General features: G+C 41.4%; 1 protein-coding gene across 2 annotated transcripts in view; it reads left to right on the top strand.

The window, feature by feature from the left end:
• thrb (thyroid hormone receptor beta) overlaps nt 1-15,827 on the top strand; it is a 112,362-nt gene that overhangs the window by 56,679 nt on the left and 39,856 nt on the right. For both annotated transcript variants that reach the window (XM_039605528.1, XM_039605529.1), the window contains exon 2: nt 7,180-7,243. The gene's annotated coding sequence lies outside the window, so the exon portion shown is untranslated. The remainder of the gene's footprint in view (nt 1-7,179; nt 7,244-15,827) is intronic.

Here is a 15,827-nt window from a genome sequence, read left to right as displayed (position 1 = left end):
TTCTGTGTGAAGACATAAGTTTCATTAGGATTGGCTCAGCCTTTAAGTGGTATGGTAAAAATAATCTGGGTAATTGTTAATATTTAAAGGGAGTAGCAGAAGCAGTCGTTCATTCCAAATGATATATTTGTGCTTAGTTTAGTCATGAAACGTATCAAACGCTTGTTGAAGTCCCCGCCCTTCACTAATCCAGTATTTCGGTATCTTTCCCCCTTTCATCACGTCTCGCATCCTTCCTCTGCAGCTTTCTCTCGCTCTTTTCTTCCTTTCTCCCTCCATTGTGAGCAGCTTACTGCAGTATCCTTAAAGTCCCTTGCTTATGTCCTTAGTTGTCCTCCCGTACCCAGCGTGCACTGGAGTGATCTGGAGCTCTGTCAGCTCGGGATGGGTGTGCACTTTTGATGTTGGAAGAGAGGAGTGGGTGGTGGGCAGACGCTACGATGTTGCTTTATATATTCCTTTCAATAGTTTCCCTTCGCAGCCACTGCTGTCATCAATTTGTAAAGGACTCTTTTCTTCCCTCCTTTTTTCCCCCATTCTGGCCCCTCAGACAGTGTCCACGAGGCTGAAAAAATGGGGCGAAAAAAACACGCTATCGCTGCAAACAGTCTGCATGCAGGGGTATTGTCCTGATGTGACCCGTGCTCGCTCACAGAGGCAAAAGCAGCAGCGAGCTCGAAGGGAGGGGTCTGTGCATGAGTGCATGTGTGAAATGTGGGGATTTTAGCAGGCAAACAGATGCATGACATACTTGCCTACATATATTTTTAACACTTAGCATGTCCATGTCTTAGTGTGTGCACTCTATCCACACACTGTGTTCTCTGGAGCTGTAAATATTGAGCGTAGCTGATAGTGCTGACTGATACTGGCCTCTTCTTGATATTATAATTATGTCACTATGTGCAAATATCAAACCTATTTTTCGAGATCATCATGCAGAAATTGGTCACACCATAGTTTTTACATCACAGTGACTCCAACTCCAGCGTTTACAGTGTTCTCAGTACTTAATGTAGCACCAATGTTGGTAGACATCGGTGTAAGAATGAGTTGGTCCATTCCCATTCAGATATGTCATCGAACTGGGATTCGGGAAGTTTGAGGGCTGGGTTGATGAGCTGCTCTCTATGTTGTGTTTGTTCCTGGAGTGTCTGGACTTTTAGCAGATTGCTGGATTCTTATGAGCTGCCACAATATTAGGAACCTGGTTTTAGTGCCATAAGTATTGGTGCATGTTCACTCGCTGGTTTGTTCAGGGTTTGATAGAATTAACTCTGACAGTGTTTCCAGCCTGACTCACTGTGGTTCTCACTGTTTGATTGGGTCTCTCATTGGCCCACGACACTCACTCAGTTATCTGAAACCTTGAGTTTACGTTCTTTTGTTTTGATAGCTTGAAGGAATTCTTTAAAGAGTTCCTTTTAAGATTTATGTGTCTTCATTCTTAATCAGATTACTGCGTCTCTGTGGTTCCCATTCTTCATCTGTTACCACAGTTTAACTATGTAGAGCTTGTTTAGTCACCTTAAACTCCTTTTGTTATTGTTTGTTAGTCTTTCTTGCTGTAAAAAGTCTTTTTGGGGCTTTTATTTAGCTGTTAAATATAATGATGAGTTTTGCTTCTAGAGTTTGTACTGAGCACATCTTTTTTTTTCTTTTTTGCGTTCTTTTCAGGAATGATAAAAAAATGTTTCAAAGGTCATTTAATTCAGCGGCCCCCAACCCCCGGGCCACGGACCGGTTTGGTACCGGGCCGTGAGAGCTGAGGCTCGGGTGTGAAATTGATGGTTTTCAGGGTTTTTATCGTTAACTCGGTTTCCCTGGGTCTTTGTTTACGCGTTACCATAGCGACCAGAGAGCATTAAGGGGCAGAGAGGAGGATGTTACTCTCGGTGTTGTTGGTGCATTTCAGGAGGACGCTGCTAATAAAGTTACACAATTACACAGTGAATTCACCTTTATTGTTATATTTACAAAGTACCAACGTTTTTGTCTCGGTCGTATCGTTTTATTTTGTTGTATTTATCCGCCACACCTTAAAGTGAAAATACTGCCTGACGTTAAACCATCTGTGGAGCAACAAAGGTTGGGGACCGCTGCTTTAAATTGGTTCAGAAAAGTTGTGTAGGCGTCCTGTTTGTCCAGTATGTCTCATAGTCTGTAAACTGGTTTCTTCCAAAATGTGGTAATGTTGGATAACATGACATTCAGAAACAGGACTCTGCAGAGTAGATACCTCGGTCTTGTGTAAAGCACAGTAGGTCAGAGTGCACAGTACCAGAGTCTGGGAGCCAATAGTGAAGGAACTGAGCACTCAGCACTCATCAGGCTGTAAGCAAAAAGTTTTGACTTGGGATCAATGGAGGATCAACAGATCTGCCCATCCAGAGGTTTAACCATTTATAACCATTACAGCTCAGCCCATCAGAGCCCATGTGACTGTCTTTTCTCTCCAGGCCCAGAGAGAAGCTCGTTCTTATCTCACTTTTCTTCCCTGTAAACCTTTCACACATTTAACTCATGAAGATGACTAACAGCAAAAGGCAAAAGTGAATGTTGAAATGTGCGTCACATTGTCAAATATAACTCAGATCACTATGGAAACTGAGTGTATCGTCTAGGGTTCCCCCCCCCCCAGTCACACTCACACACCTTCTTGTCATATCTTTGCTTTTCGCTTTTCTTCTCCAAGACACACACACACACACACACACACACACACTTCTGGCTGATAACAGCTGGCCCTCGGTCCAAAAACACTTGTTGGTTAAAGATATTTTGGAAGCAAAATTCTCGCTGTTATAGCTGCGCTCAAGTTTCACAAAGTAGAGCAATTTCATACAAACAATATATATATTATATTTTAATTTTACTACACCACAAAGACTATTGACATTAACCAGTTCAATAGGACTTCAGGTCACATGAGGCACAGCTGAAGTCTAAGTCTACGTTCACACTGCAGGTCTTAATGCTCAATTCCGATTTTTTGATCAAATCCGATTTTTTTGTCTGCTTGTTCACACTACAAATAAAATGCGACAGCAAACGCGCTCCAGTGTGAACGCTCAAAGCGGCCCGCATGCGCAAAAAGAAGACGTCACACACACGCGCTTCTGTTTAGACCCAGAGCAAACAGTATTGTTTGACTGATGGCCCTTAATATAAAGACTTCGGACTTTACGTTTCCCAATTTTTGCTTTAAGTTATTTTGTTATTTACATAATAATGTAAATAACCTAATAATGATCCTTATTGCTGTTTTAGAGGAGCGGTGCTTCAAAGGATAATCTGCAGATTTCTGTCAGAATCTGCAGAAAATACAGTAAAAATAAAATGTTCACATTTCTCCAACGTTGTCTTCCCAACAGTTTCACTGACATCTACACTGGAAGCGTTCGCGATGTCTTCTCCGGCGCTGATAATTGGCGTCTGTCTTGTGTCAGTGACGTAAAAGACGGATTTAATGCGACATGACCGTTCAAACAGCAGTCGCTTTCTAAAACATCGGATACGTATCGGATTCAGTACCACATACGAAAGTGACCCAGATCGGATTTGAAAATATCGGATTTGTGCCGTTCACACTGTCATACCATGATCGGATATGGGTCGCATAGGGTCAGAAAAGTCGGATTTGATGCGCTTTCGCCTGCAGTGTGAACGTAGCCTAAAATCCAAACACCCGGTAGGCTGCACCAGGCTGAGGTCATACGTTTGTAATAAAGCAAAACAAATCCAGTAGTGAGCCGAAGTTTGAAGCACGATTTGGAGCCTAGTGGAGTAGCTTTGGATTGAACTGCAGTTTTACATTCTCACAGATGTACACTGGAGAGTAACTTAGACTGCAGACCTGACCTTCTCCACAGCAGGTTATCTTTGAGATGAACATACAAAATGAACACCAATAAATTTTATGAACAATTGTGTGTTGATTCTTGCAGAAGCTCAGGTGTAGAAGTTTTAGAGACAGTAATGTTGATGTCTTTAGGACCTCCTGAGCACTCAGCTGGGTGACCAGCACGGCAAAGCCTTCGATGCACCGCCATGAGCCATTTTTAAATGTGTTTCTCCTCCTCGACAGCTCACCTGCCCAAGAAACATTTTGGTGTCAGTATCCTTACACATGTGGCGCTAAAGACTGAATGACCAGAGTTAAATGTATTCCTGTGGCCAACTACTGGCAATGGATCAACGTAAAATTAGTAAAATTATAATTCAGCAGTAATGACACCCATCTGTTTCAGTCAGTGACCACTAAAATTAATAGTAGCATCACTGTGTTAATGTCAGACTCTGATGAGCCTCTGCCCAGTTTGACCAGTGACGACACGTGTAGTCGGAGGTCATCCTTCAACACAAACAATGTGAGCTTTCCCAGAATGGCTGTGAGAAAGAAGCCGTGTCTGCTTCTATCAGACCATGTAAAAAAAACCAAATATCAGCAAAAACATTATTTACACATACAAATTAACAAAGAATAACAGTTTCAACAGCACTGCAGAGCAAAACAATAAAATGTGCATGATTGAATTTGCTGGTAAAGAATGTAATAATTGACAGTCGTATTGGTTTTTGTCCTGTAGTTGCAATAAGAAGAAGAGTTTAAATGGATCAGTGCCTCGAAGCACAGGTCGGATCGGTGCAGCAGCATCAGTCTTTCACTCTGGATTTTCAATCAGCCAAAGATGTAGCCGTAGCTGTAATTCATTTTACACTTAGCTTTGTTCACCGTAACTATTGTTCGTCTGCCTGTCCTGTACTCAGTTTCTGATTTATTTCAGCCAGGCTGACAGAGTCCTACATTTCATTAGCTCCAACAGGTATATATTAGATCTATATTCACAGCCTTCCCACAGACATATCTCTATAATTGTAACAACTATAAAACTACTAACAGTACTGCTAATAATGCCAATAATCAGACTGCTTCCCTTGGGGTCAGATGACCCTGAACGATCAACTCATTATATGTTTAGTTGGTCTTCCCGTGATGCACTGAACACTTCTACACCACGACTACATGTCATTAAACTGTGTCCTCTCTCCCATACTGTGTGTTGTCCTGTCTCCCTGTGCTCTCCTAATTAACCAACTAATGAGCATCAGTCAAGAAACAGGTTTCCAGGACCAACTTCATTCCTGTTTTTAATGTTTGCTGCAAGTTTTAAAAATGAGTTCTATAAGCCTTAATTTAGAAAAATGATCCTAAAGCAGGACTAAGACTTTTACTTGCTGAGTGGATATAAAATTGGAAAGTATGCTATGGATGTAGTTAGGCTGGGCGATATGACCCGAAATTCATATCTCTATATTCTTTAGCTGGATGGCGATATACATGGTAAATGGACTGGTTCTTATATAGTGCTTTTATACTCTGTACTCAAAGCGCTTTATACAACTAATTCATTCACTCATTCTAAGCTCTTAAGTGCTCTATCTAACATTCATACACATTCACACTCTGATGGATGCATCGGAGAGCAACATGGGGTTAGTATCTTGCCCAAGGATATTTGGCATGTAGACTGGAGCAGACTGGGATCGAACCACCAGCCTTCTGGTTAGTGGCTGACCTGCTCTGCCACCTGAGCTACAGCCACCCCAAATAAACGATATATCTCGATATTTTGTTTTAAAGCCATAAAGTAAGAACAAAAAGAGAGTTCTTAGTCAAAGCTGTGTCCCAGATGTCACACAGGCACTTTTATTAACATACAGCATAGATGTACATGAAAAAACTACTCAAAATAAATTATCAGCATTTATTAAATAAAATGCTCCATAAATAAATAAAACAATGTTGTTTTTGTGCATAACAAAAAGCTCACAATTGTGCAGTCAAAGTGTAAACTAAAAAGACGCTACCCGTTAGCGCGGTCAGCTCGTTAACGCGTTGACGCCGTGCAGCCCCACGCACGGGGCGATCTGCAGTAACTTGTAAGGCGAGGCGGCGTAACGTTGCGTAGAGACAAAAGTGGAAGAAAGAGAGGCAAACTTGGAGCTCCACAAGTATAATTATAACGTAACATAGACTATATTGATATAAAGGATATGGTCACATCTTATATCTCGTATAAAAATATATCGATATATTTAAAAACTCGATATATCGCCCAGCCCTAGATGCAGTACATCCCATGACTCTGTTTTTGTGTTTGCTTTCCTTGCTCTCAGACTGTTTATGAATACAAGTGCATACACAGATACTATATTGCCTTCATAATCATAGTGTTGCAGGTCTCACGATTAGTTCCAATATGTAAAACCAATGTATAGACAGTAGAAATAACACCTGCAGTTTGCCTAAAACAGCGTGTGCTATCATTATGGGTAAAAAAAGTTGTCCTTATAATAACTTGCTGTAATAAATTGTTGTCACCTGTGATTGCAGCAAACAGTGAGCTAACACAACAGAGCTTTGAGCAGCTGACTCTGAGCTGCAGTTTCATTCACATGAATGAATGCATGTGAATGAAATCTGCAGCCGGTGTGACCCAGGCAGCTACAGCACTACATACTAATAAAGCCTGTGCAGTATTGTTTTGGATAGACGGCATTATTAAAACAATTACTGTCTGTCAGATGAAAGTGTGGCAGCAACGTTTCCCAGTGGAGATGCAGATGAGTGTGAAAAACACACATACACACTCCTGTGTGCAGACAGAACATCAGCTGTAAGTCTGATTACAAGTGATTAGTGTTTAATTGGAGAGGGATGATCACCACTGCCCTGCCACTGAATGTGTTCCTCTCACTCATCAGACCAGCTTTTCTCCTGTAGGCTTCTTTTAATCTTCCCCCATGATCTCACCATGAACTTAACAAATGATTTGTTTCTGCTTCCCTGCACATGTTGTGTTGTCATCACTATGATATTCATGGCCATTGTTGACTTCAAGGCTGGACACATACAAAAAAGACATATGGATCCATTTCAAGGCAGCCAGTCCAAAAAGGAAAAGCAAATTATAAAAAGGAAGAGCTTTCCCACATTGTGGCTGTTTCAGCGTGAGGTTTGCATTTCAGCTGTACCTACGGTTTAGTTCAATGTTTAATTCCAATGTTCCAAGCCTTACTGGGATCCTGCTGGTTTTCATAGCTAGACTGTGATTATCATCTTAGTTTCTCATTACTCTCCCTAATGTCAGTGTGTGTTTCCTTGTGTTTTCGTAGGTGTTTCTCTGGGGGAGCTCAGCAGCTCCTCAGCACGGCCCGGAGTCAGACTTGACTTTTTTTGGTAAGACCTTCATGTTGCTTCATTTTGCACACAGAGTCGTGCAGCTTGCAGAATGCCAATACACAGCATCTCACACACGCACACACACACACCTTTGTGCACGTGTGTGTGTGTGTGTGTGTGTGTGTGTGGTAAATAAAAGTAGACATACATCAGCTGAAGAATTCGATGTCAAACATGTTGTCATGTTTACCTGCTTCTGCTTCTTCTGACTTTTGTCCTTATTGCTCTACTAACAGTCCAATCCGATCATATGTAACAATCAACATTAGGCTGACAACATAAATTAACTAACTGTGGTTCCACCATTACAAAAGCAAATCTAGTTCTAGTCCTAATGGATAGCCTGCATTCTTCATGAAGACGGGAGATATAGACAGGTATGCTTGTGTCAGCACTGCAGTTCATTCAACAAAATAAAGGCTTAACAAAAGCTGTGGTGGTATCACTGCACACAACATGACTAATGCAGGTGCTATAATGGGCCCAGAACATGTGGTCAACGCATAGACAGTTTAGAAGAAGCATTAAAAAATGTGCTTGTAAAGTCTCCTTACAAAGTCTTTGGTGTCTTGAGATCAGATGTGATGAGTACGAGGTAGATCCTCTGTAAACCTGCATGCTCACTCAGGTTGTCAATCACAAATCATTAGCCAATGAGGATGCCCTGGATGATCCTCTTTCCTGACCATTATTTAGAAAACAGTTTTATTCTACATACCAAATGTTGACATGTGTTGGGTCATTGTCATGCTGGACGACCCATCCATTCCCCATCTCCAGTGTTACAGCGCGTGGCCCCGTCCATTGGCCTCGATGCGGTGAGGTTGTCCTGTATCCTTGGCAGAAAAACAGCTCCAAAGCATATTTCCACCCTTGTGCTTGGCTATGAGGATTGTGTTCTTTGGGTCATACTTGGCATTTTCTTTCCTCCAAACAGAGCCGCTTGAGTCGGTGGCAGAGAGCTTGATTTTGGTTTCATCTGACCGTAGCGCTTTCTCCCAAGCCGCCTCTGAATCATTTACACAAGCTTAAGATGGGCACTGCCAAATACCAGTGGTGCATTGTGCATATTTACAGTCCTGTCCCTGGTGTCCTTTGACAGCTCTTTGGTCTGTGATAGGTGGAGAGATTGGAATGGAAGAAATTCATTATGTGGACACACAATGAGCTGAGATCAACAGTGATTGACTGTAACAAGTCGACAGGAGCAAGAATTCTGGCCAGAAGATCAAATACTGGATCTCTGGTTTTTGTAGTTTTTAATGATAATTGAGAGAGAGACAGAATATCAACAGACTGGTTTTGTTTTTTTTAATGAGCAAATTTTAAAAATCACCAGAGGATCAAATAATTATTCCCCTCACTGTGTCTTTAAGTCTGAGCCCAGTCTTGGAAAATTGGACTTGGAAATTCATTGTGGCAGCTTGTATACAGACCTTACTCTGTCAGTCATTATAAAGGTTTTATTACCAGAGGTGATTGATCAAATAGAGATTTCCCCCACTGTTTGAACCCACAGGGCCTGAAGATATACCTAAAGAAACAAACACAGAGACTTTGTGTATAATAATAAGATGCATGAAGAGCGACTGAGCACATGGATTCATCACATTTGGTACGGTCAATACACAGAGCTTTGCTCTCCTCTCTGCAGGACAATAAGGCTTTTTTGCAACCACAGATCTTCTCCCTGATGGACATTTAAAAGAGTTTAGGGCACATTTGCTTCAATGTCTCTTTTCAAACTCTGAAATTGCATCAATATTTTATACTTGGTTAAAGTTGTGAAAGGACATAATTTAACTGAAACCATACTCTAAGGTGGAACAAATCTGTGAAACTGAACAGGTAATTTTGGTTTCTTTGGTTTAAACATGGATTAAAAATCTAAATCACAGACACATATCTGCAAATAGCAGACTGCAGCTAACTCATTTGGGTGGAAGTCCGGTGGTTTATGCTACTGTGCTACCAAGCCTGCTCATTAGACAAGCCTGTGTAAGCTTTTATTCATCATAGCAGGGTGCTAGGCTGGAGTGCTACATTGCACATTAAAGAATGATGCTAAGGTTAGAGGGAGACTGCCATCAGATGAGTCCTCATTCGGACAAACAAAACCTGAAAAAATATAAAAACGAACGAATCCTGATTGTTCTCTTCTAGTCTTACTGTAGCTCAGGAGACAGAGCAGCTCATCTTCTTATTGAAAGGTTTGTGCTTCAGTCCTTGGCTGCTCCAGTCCAAGTGGCCCTGGGCAAGACGTCAAACCCCAAGTTACTCTCTGCTGCGTTTATCAGAGTGTGAATGTTAGACAGGAAGAACTGAGGTCTTGGAAAAAGTTCTTGTATAAGCTGGGTATGAATGGATGAATGAGGCATGTTGTATAAAGGGCTTTGAGTAGAAAAGCACTGTATAAGAACCAGCCCATTTACCATATCACTGATTCGTAAATGCAAATTATTAGCTGTAACTTGAATTAATGAAGTTACGGTTACAGAGCTAAAAAGACACAACTCCAAGAGTACGGTGCATTTTGGATTTAATGACTGAAATATTTTCATAGATAAGTAATATTATTTGCAATGATGAAATGGAATAAGAGTGAAATTATAGTGACTCAGTTTCTTTTTATTAAATCAATAAAAGGTTTTAATCAAGAATCAGGTTGTGATACGAAGCTCTGGGAGAATAATTCAAAAAATTTCCCTTTTGTTTTTTTGTCTTTGCCAATTATTAATGAAAATCTTCTAGTTTTAATCAGATAAATTGGGTAAGAGTGAATGTTTTACCTTCTGTTTTCCTACTTTTAAGCTTTTTCTCCAGTTAAGAGCCATAAAAGATGCTTTGAGAGTACTAACTGTACAACGCAGACGCCGTACTTCATGGTAATTAGGTCAGATAACATTTCATGTAAATCAGAAGGGATCTGAAAGTTAAGTTCCTCACTAAAAAGTTCCTTTTCTGCACCGTACACATATTTTAACACAAGTAGGTAGGAGCAGGTCTGCTCCAGTCTGCATGCCAAGTTTCCTTGGGTAAGATGCTACTGCCCAAATACTAAGGGCAGTAAATTTCTCCCTGCACTAGCTGTCTAACTGTGACTAATTTAACATCCTCTAATTAAAAAGAAACATAGATTTCAGTCTGCAGTTGTTTGGACAGTTATATAAAGCCACCAGCTACAGTCACAGACTTGTGCAACCATATAATTTTAGCTGTGGCCATTCCAGCATTATGTACAGTATATTGCAAGCAGGAAATACAGCAGTAAGTACAGTACGTACAGTAAGTATAGAACACATCACCAGTTTTCTAAGTAAATATTTTTGTATTATATATTTGTAAAGGTGCTATTGATGTGAAATTCTCATCAGATGTTGCTAACAACCCATCCAAAGAAATCAAATCCATAAATTAACTTGTGCGTAATAAGAAGAAATGAAACAGGGAAAAAGTATTGAACACATGAAGAAAGGGAGGTGCAAAAAGGCACTGACAGTCATGACACCAGCAGAAATCTGTCAGAAATTAGAAAGTAAGGCTGGTTCAGTCCCCACTGATGGCCTATAAAAACGTGTCTCATTACCAACATGTAACACAAGAAACATCTCATGACGGGTAAAACCAATTAAGACCTTCACAACCTTATTGTTGCAAAACCTACTGATGGCATTGGTTGCCGAGGAGTTTCTAAACTACTGAAAGTTCCAGTGAGCACTGTTGGGGCCATAATCTGGAAGTGGAAAGATCCTCATTTCACCATGAACTATCCACAGTCAGGCGCTCCCCACAAGACTTCAGACAGAGGAATATAAAGAATTATCAGAAGAGTTGTCCAAGAGCCGAGGAGCACCTGTGGAGAGCTACAGGAAGACCTGGAGTCATCAGAAACAATTGTTTTAAAGAAAACGATGAGTAGTGCACTCAACTAACATGGCCTGTACATGTGCTCACTCATGCAGGATCCATCACACTTAGACAAGCCAGTGAAATACTGGGAGCATATAGTCTGGTCAGATCAGACCAAAACCGAATGCTTTGGATGCTGCAATGCACACCATGGTTGGAGGTCAAAAGGCACTCATCCCAAAAACACTGTACCAACAGTGAAGTTTGGAGGTGGGAACATCATAGTGTGAGGCTGTTCTTCAGCATACGGCACTGGCACGTGTCATAATGTATATTATTGTATGTTAATAATTAGTGCTGTCAAAATTCACGCGTTAGCGCAGATTAAGCCGTCACCACGATTAACACGATACAAAAACTTTAACGCTATTAATTCATCTGGAGTGCAGAATGACTCAAAATCCATGAAATGTTTCTGTCAACGGATTTCGGGCAGTTTGTCCAAGTAGAGTTCGCACATGTGCAAATGGGCAGGCAGTGACGGGCAGCTGAACCAATCAACTCAATATGGAAGATGATAAACGCACACTGGCCCTCTCGATGGGAAATTTGAGTATTAAAAAAATAACAAGACGGAACAGTCGACCAACATAGAGTATTATGCACATTGTGCACGAAGGAATTTTCTTTTCACCGAAGCACTTCCAGCTTAAAATATCACATTGACGGAAGCATACGTTAGCCGGGGATGCTGCTAGCACTTTGGCTAACGCGTCACCCAGCTTGCAACAAACCACTCACGGAGCATCGGGGACGCAGTAAGTCTACCTCGGACATATTGACTGACACAAGTGGATTGCAACAAACTGCAGACCTGTTAATATCATTAAGAACACGCACTTTACATAGCTTTGGTTCCTCGTTTCAAGGACTTGAAGCCTCCCGGAGAGTGACAGAGAGAGAGGATACATGTTTACAGAGTTTACTGTTAACATGAATGTTCAAGATGTTCAATAAACATGTTAAGTGCGTATATTTTACCTTTTTTTTCCCCAAGTCTGTTTGCTCATGCAAAATGAAATGCAATTAATATAGAATAAAAATGAATTATATTTAATCGTGATTATTCAAAATTAATCCACCGTAACCCTGAGATGAATCAGATTGAACATTTTGATTGTTTGAGAGTGCTAATATATATTATATTATTAGTGTATACTTACATATTAGTATATAATTTCTTTTTTAAAGTTGTATTTCACAGGAGAGAACCTGTGCTAAAAGACTGAAGAAAACTATTCATATTCTCTTTGAATTTAAGCATACGCTCTTTGTGTTTATTCTGCGTTTACTTCATTATATTGCTTAAATGCCTGTTACAAGCTTAAGTATGAAGTTGAAAAAGTGTAACTGCAGCCAGGCTATTGATCAAGTAATTGCGATTAATCGCGATTAATTACAGAAAATTGTGAGATTAATTAGTTACATTTTTTATGTATTGACAGCACTATTAATAATCTAACTGAAGGAATGATTAATGGAAGAATGTACTTCTTGATAAAAATCTGCTGCCAGGATGATGAAGCTGAAACAAGGGTGGATTAGGACTGGGCGATATATCGAGTTTTTAAATATATCGATATATTTTTATACGAGATATGAGATGTGACAATATCCTTTATATCGATATAAAGCCATGGCCAGAGGGGCCGATGGCGCGATATGGCAGCCTCGCTTCTGTCAGTCTGCCCCAGGGCAGCTGTGGCTACAACTGTAGCTGCCTCCACCAGTGTATGAATGTGAGAGTGAATGAATAGTGGCATTGCAAAGCGCTTTGGGTGCCTTGAAAAGCGCTATATAAATGCAATCCATTATATGGTCTATGTTACGTTATAATTATACTTGTGGAGCTGCAAGTTTGCCTCTCTTTCGTCCACTTTTGTCTCTACGCAACGTTACTCTGCCTCCCCCTCCCCCATCGCTTCACCTGCAGGCAGCAACAAGATAGACATGGCAGCTATCAAAGAGGAGCTGGTCAGACAAAAGAAAACATTTGGAGATTACTAGTTTACTGCTGGTAGCGTTAATCTTGTTAAAATAACGTTAACGCCATAACTGCATTAACGCGGCAAATCTCCGTTAATGAGTTACTGTGCATCGCCCCGTGCGTGGGGCTGGACGGCGTCAACGCGTTAACGAGCTAACCATGCTAACGAGCTAGCCACGCTAACGCCATGCACGGCCTGAAATCCTTTCATTCTCTCAAAAGTTGACTGCGCGCCTTTTGTATGAATTCTGGTTGTGCTTGATGACCGCAAACCGATTTGATGTGATACACAGCGCTCAGCAATCTGTCAAAAAATGTTTTAGTACGACTTTGCTAAGCTACGGAGCTGCACCGCTTGATGGATTGTCGGAGCATTACGGCTACCGAGGAGCCTCGCGGAGTGATACGTACTGTGCTTCAACGTAATATTACCGTACTGTGTGTGTATAAGGACCATAAATGGCTCCTGTTCAGAGACATGGTTACAAAGAGGATTTCAAACTCCAGGCTGTCAGTCACGCAGTAGAAGTTGGGAACAGAGCAGCTGTGAAATCTGTCTTTGTTATTATGCTCAGCGTCTGTTAGTTTACATTTTGACTGCACAATTGTGAGCTCTTTGTTATGCACAAAACAACAGTTTTATTTTATTTATAGAGCATTATTATTTAATAAATGCTCATAATTTATTTTGAGTAGTTTTTTTCACATCTATGCTGTATGTTAATAAAAGTGCCTGTGTGACATCTGGGACACAGCTTTGACTAAGAACTCTCTTTTTGTTCTTACTTTATGGCTTTAAAAAAATATCGAGATATATATCTTATATCGCCATCCAGCTAAAAAAATCGAGATATGAATTTTGAGTCATATCGCCCAGTCCTAGGGTGGACGTTTCAATGATCCCAAACACATCCAAGGAAACGCTCAGCTGGTTTCACAGAAAGAAAATAAAGAATGGCCCAGCCAATCAGTTGACCCCAATCCAACTGAAACTCTATGAAAGGACTGAAGCTCAGGGTTTATACGGCTGTTTGTGTGGCCAAATGGGCCGAAATCACACCTGAGCAATGCATGTGCATCGTGTTACCAACATCTGGTGAGAATTGCAGGTCAGAGGCACCTTTAGAAATGCATTTACTTAGAAAATTAAAGACGTGTATGGTATTGGTTTTACCTGCTGTACACATGACTGTGTGGCGGGCGTGGTTGTGGTCAATCCAAGGTGCAGGCACCTGCTGCGCCCCAGCTGCTCCCACCCGAGGAGTGGGTATGGGCGCTGAGGCAGGCTGCACCTTCTCCACTCCCACGCTGGTGGGGGTGGCGATGGTGTCGGCCAGGACCGGATCTAAGCTGCCAGGTTCTTAATCACCTCCATATGACGCTCGGTCTGGTCCTGCAGCATGACACCGCTGCCTGCTCATGTTGCGTGGCCACCAGCTCGGCCACCATTTTGGCCAGCTCCTCCTTTGGCTGGCCTGGTCCTGGGTCTGCCGTGCCCCCAACCTGGGTTTCGGCATCACTGTAATGAATGCACGCAGACCCGACCACACATCCATGCTTTCCAGCATCTTTTATTCGCCACACTATTTACGCACACGGTTGCTGTATACACACAGTGGCCGCAGCTCTCCCACTGCCAGCCGTACTCGCATCAACAACAAACCCCACACTCAGGACCCAGTACCATGTATGCAGGTCGGCGTGATGAACCGATGCAGCTCCAGTGCGTCGGCTTCCTCTGCAGCCACGCCACAACCACGCCTGCCACAGACTGTCTATTAAAAATTAAGACTAACAGATGGGTTGTGTTGCTCTGTGGAGATTAGTAAGTGAAAATAAAAAGGTTTCACTTAAATAGGAATATTTATTGATGATGACTTTAGGCACCAAATAGCATTCATGTGTCTGCAGGTGATTGGCAGCTCCAGCTGTCATCCATGATGAGTGTGTTCTTGCTGCTGAGCATGACTTATTGGTCCTAGTACTCCCAGTAGATTATTTGGACCTACTCAACTCACGGTGCATGCAGTATAACAAAACACAGTGGGCAGCCTCTGTGTACAGAGAACTTAATGTAATATGATAAGTGCACTGGAGACTTGATCATTCAGCTGATTCTTCTGTCAGCTTGAATTCTTTAATGAAAGCACCATCTGCTCTCCCTTGTGTGATGCAGGTTGCCATGATGATGAGCGTGTATCACGTTGCATTGTGCGTTGCAGCTTTGTAAATCAAGTATTAGAGCTCCAGGCGTAGTGGCTGTCCGATGAAGATGGACTCTTATCTAAATGCCAGTTCAAATAAGATGCATATTGGTCATTATTGGATTATTGTTGACTGTTCCTTGTCAGTGCTGATTCATGATGCATGATGGAGGTAAACTGAAGACTGGAGAGGGCTGACATTTGGCTTTAGATATGGCTTTTTCAAAACAGCCACAGTTATCGTTTTTATTATCATTTATTTGTCTGTTTTGTACATTAGTTTAAATTGTCAAGCAACACAAATTCAGTGCAGAGATGAGCTGTTGAACTATCGTTGAACTGTGGAAGTTACGCGGTTGTTTTACTATCAAAATGAGTAAAAACTGAAACTCCTGCCTCAGTACAGAAGTAGTTAGCAGCAAACTATACTTAAACCTCAGGTGACCAAGCTCTTATATACAACAAGTATAACTGGCTTGGG

The sequence above is a fragment of the Oreochromis aureus genome, linkage group 22, assembly GCF_013358895.1.
Source record: "Oreochromis aureus strain Israel breed Guangdong linkage group 22, ZZ_aureus, whole genome shotgun sequence".
NCBI lineage: Eukaryota > Metazoa > Chordata > Actinopteri > Cichliformes > Cichlidae > Oreochromis > Oreochromis aureus.
Note: the sequence above shows the minus strand (reverse complement) of the source record. Positions and strands in the feature narration are given on the sequence as shown.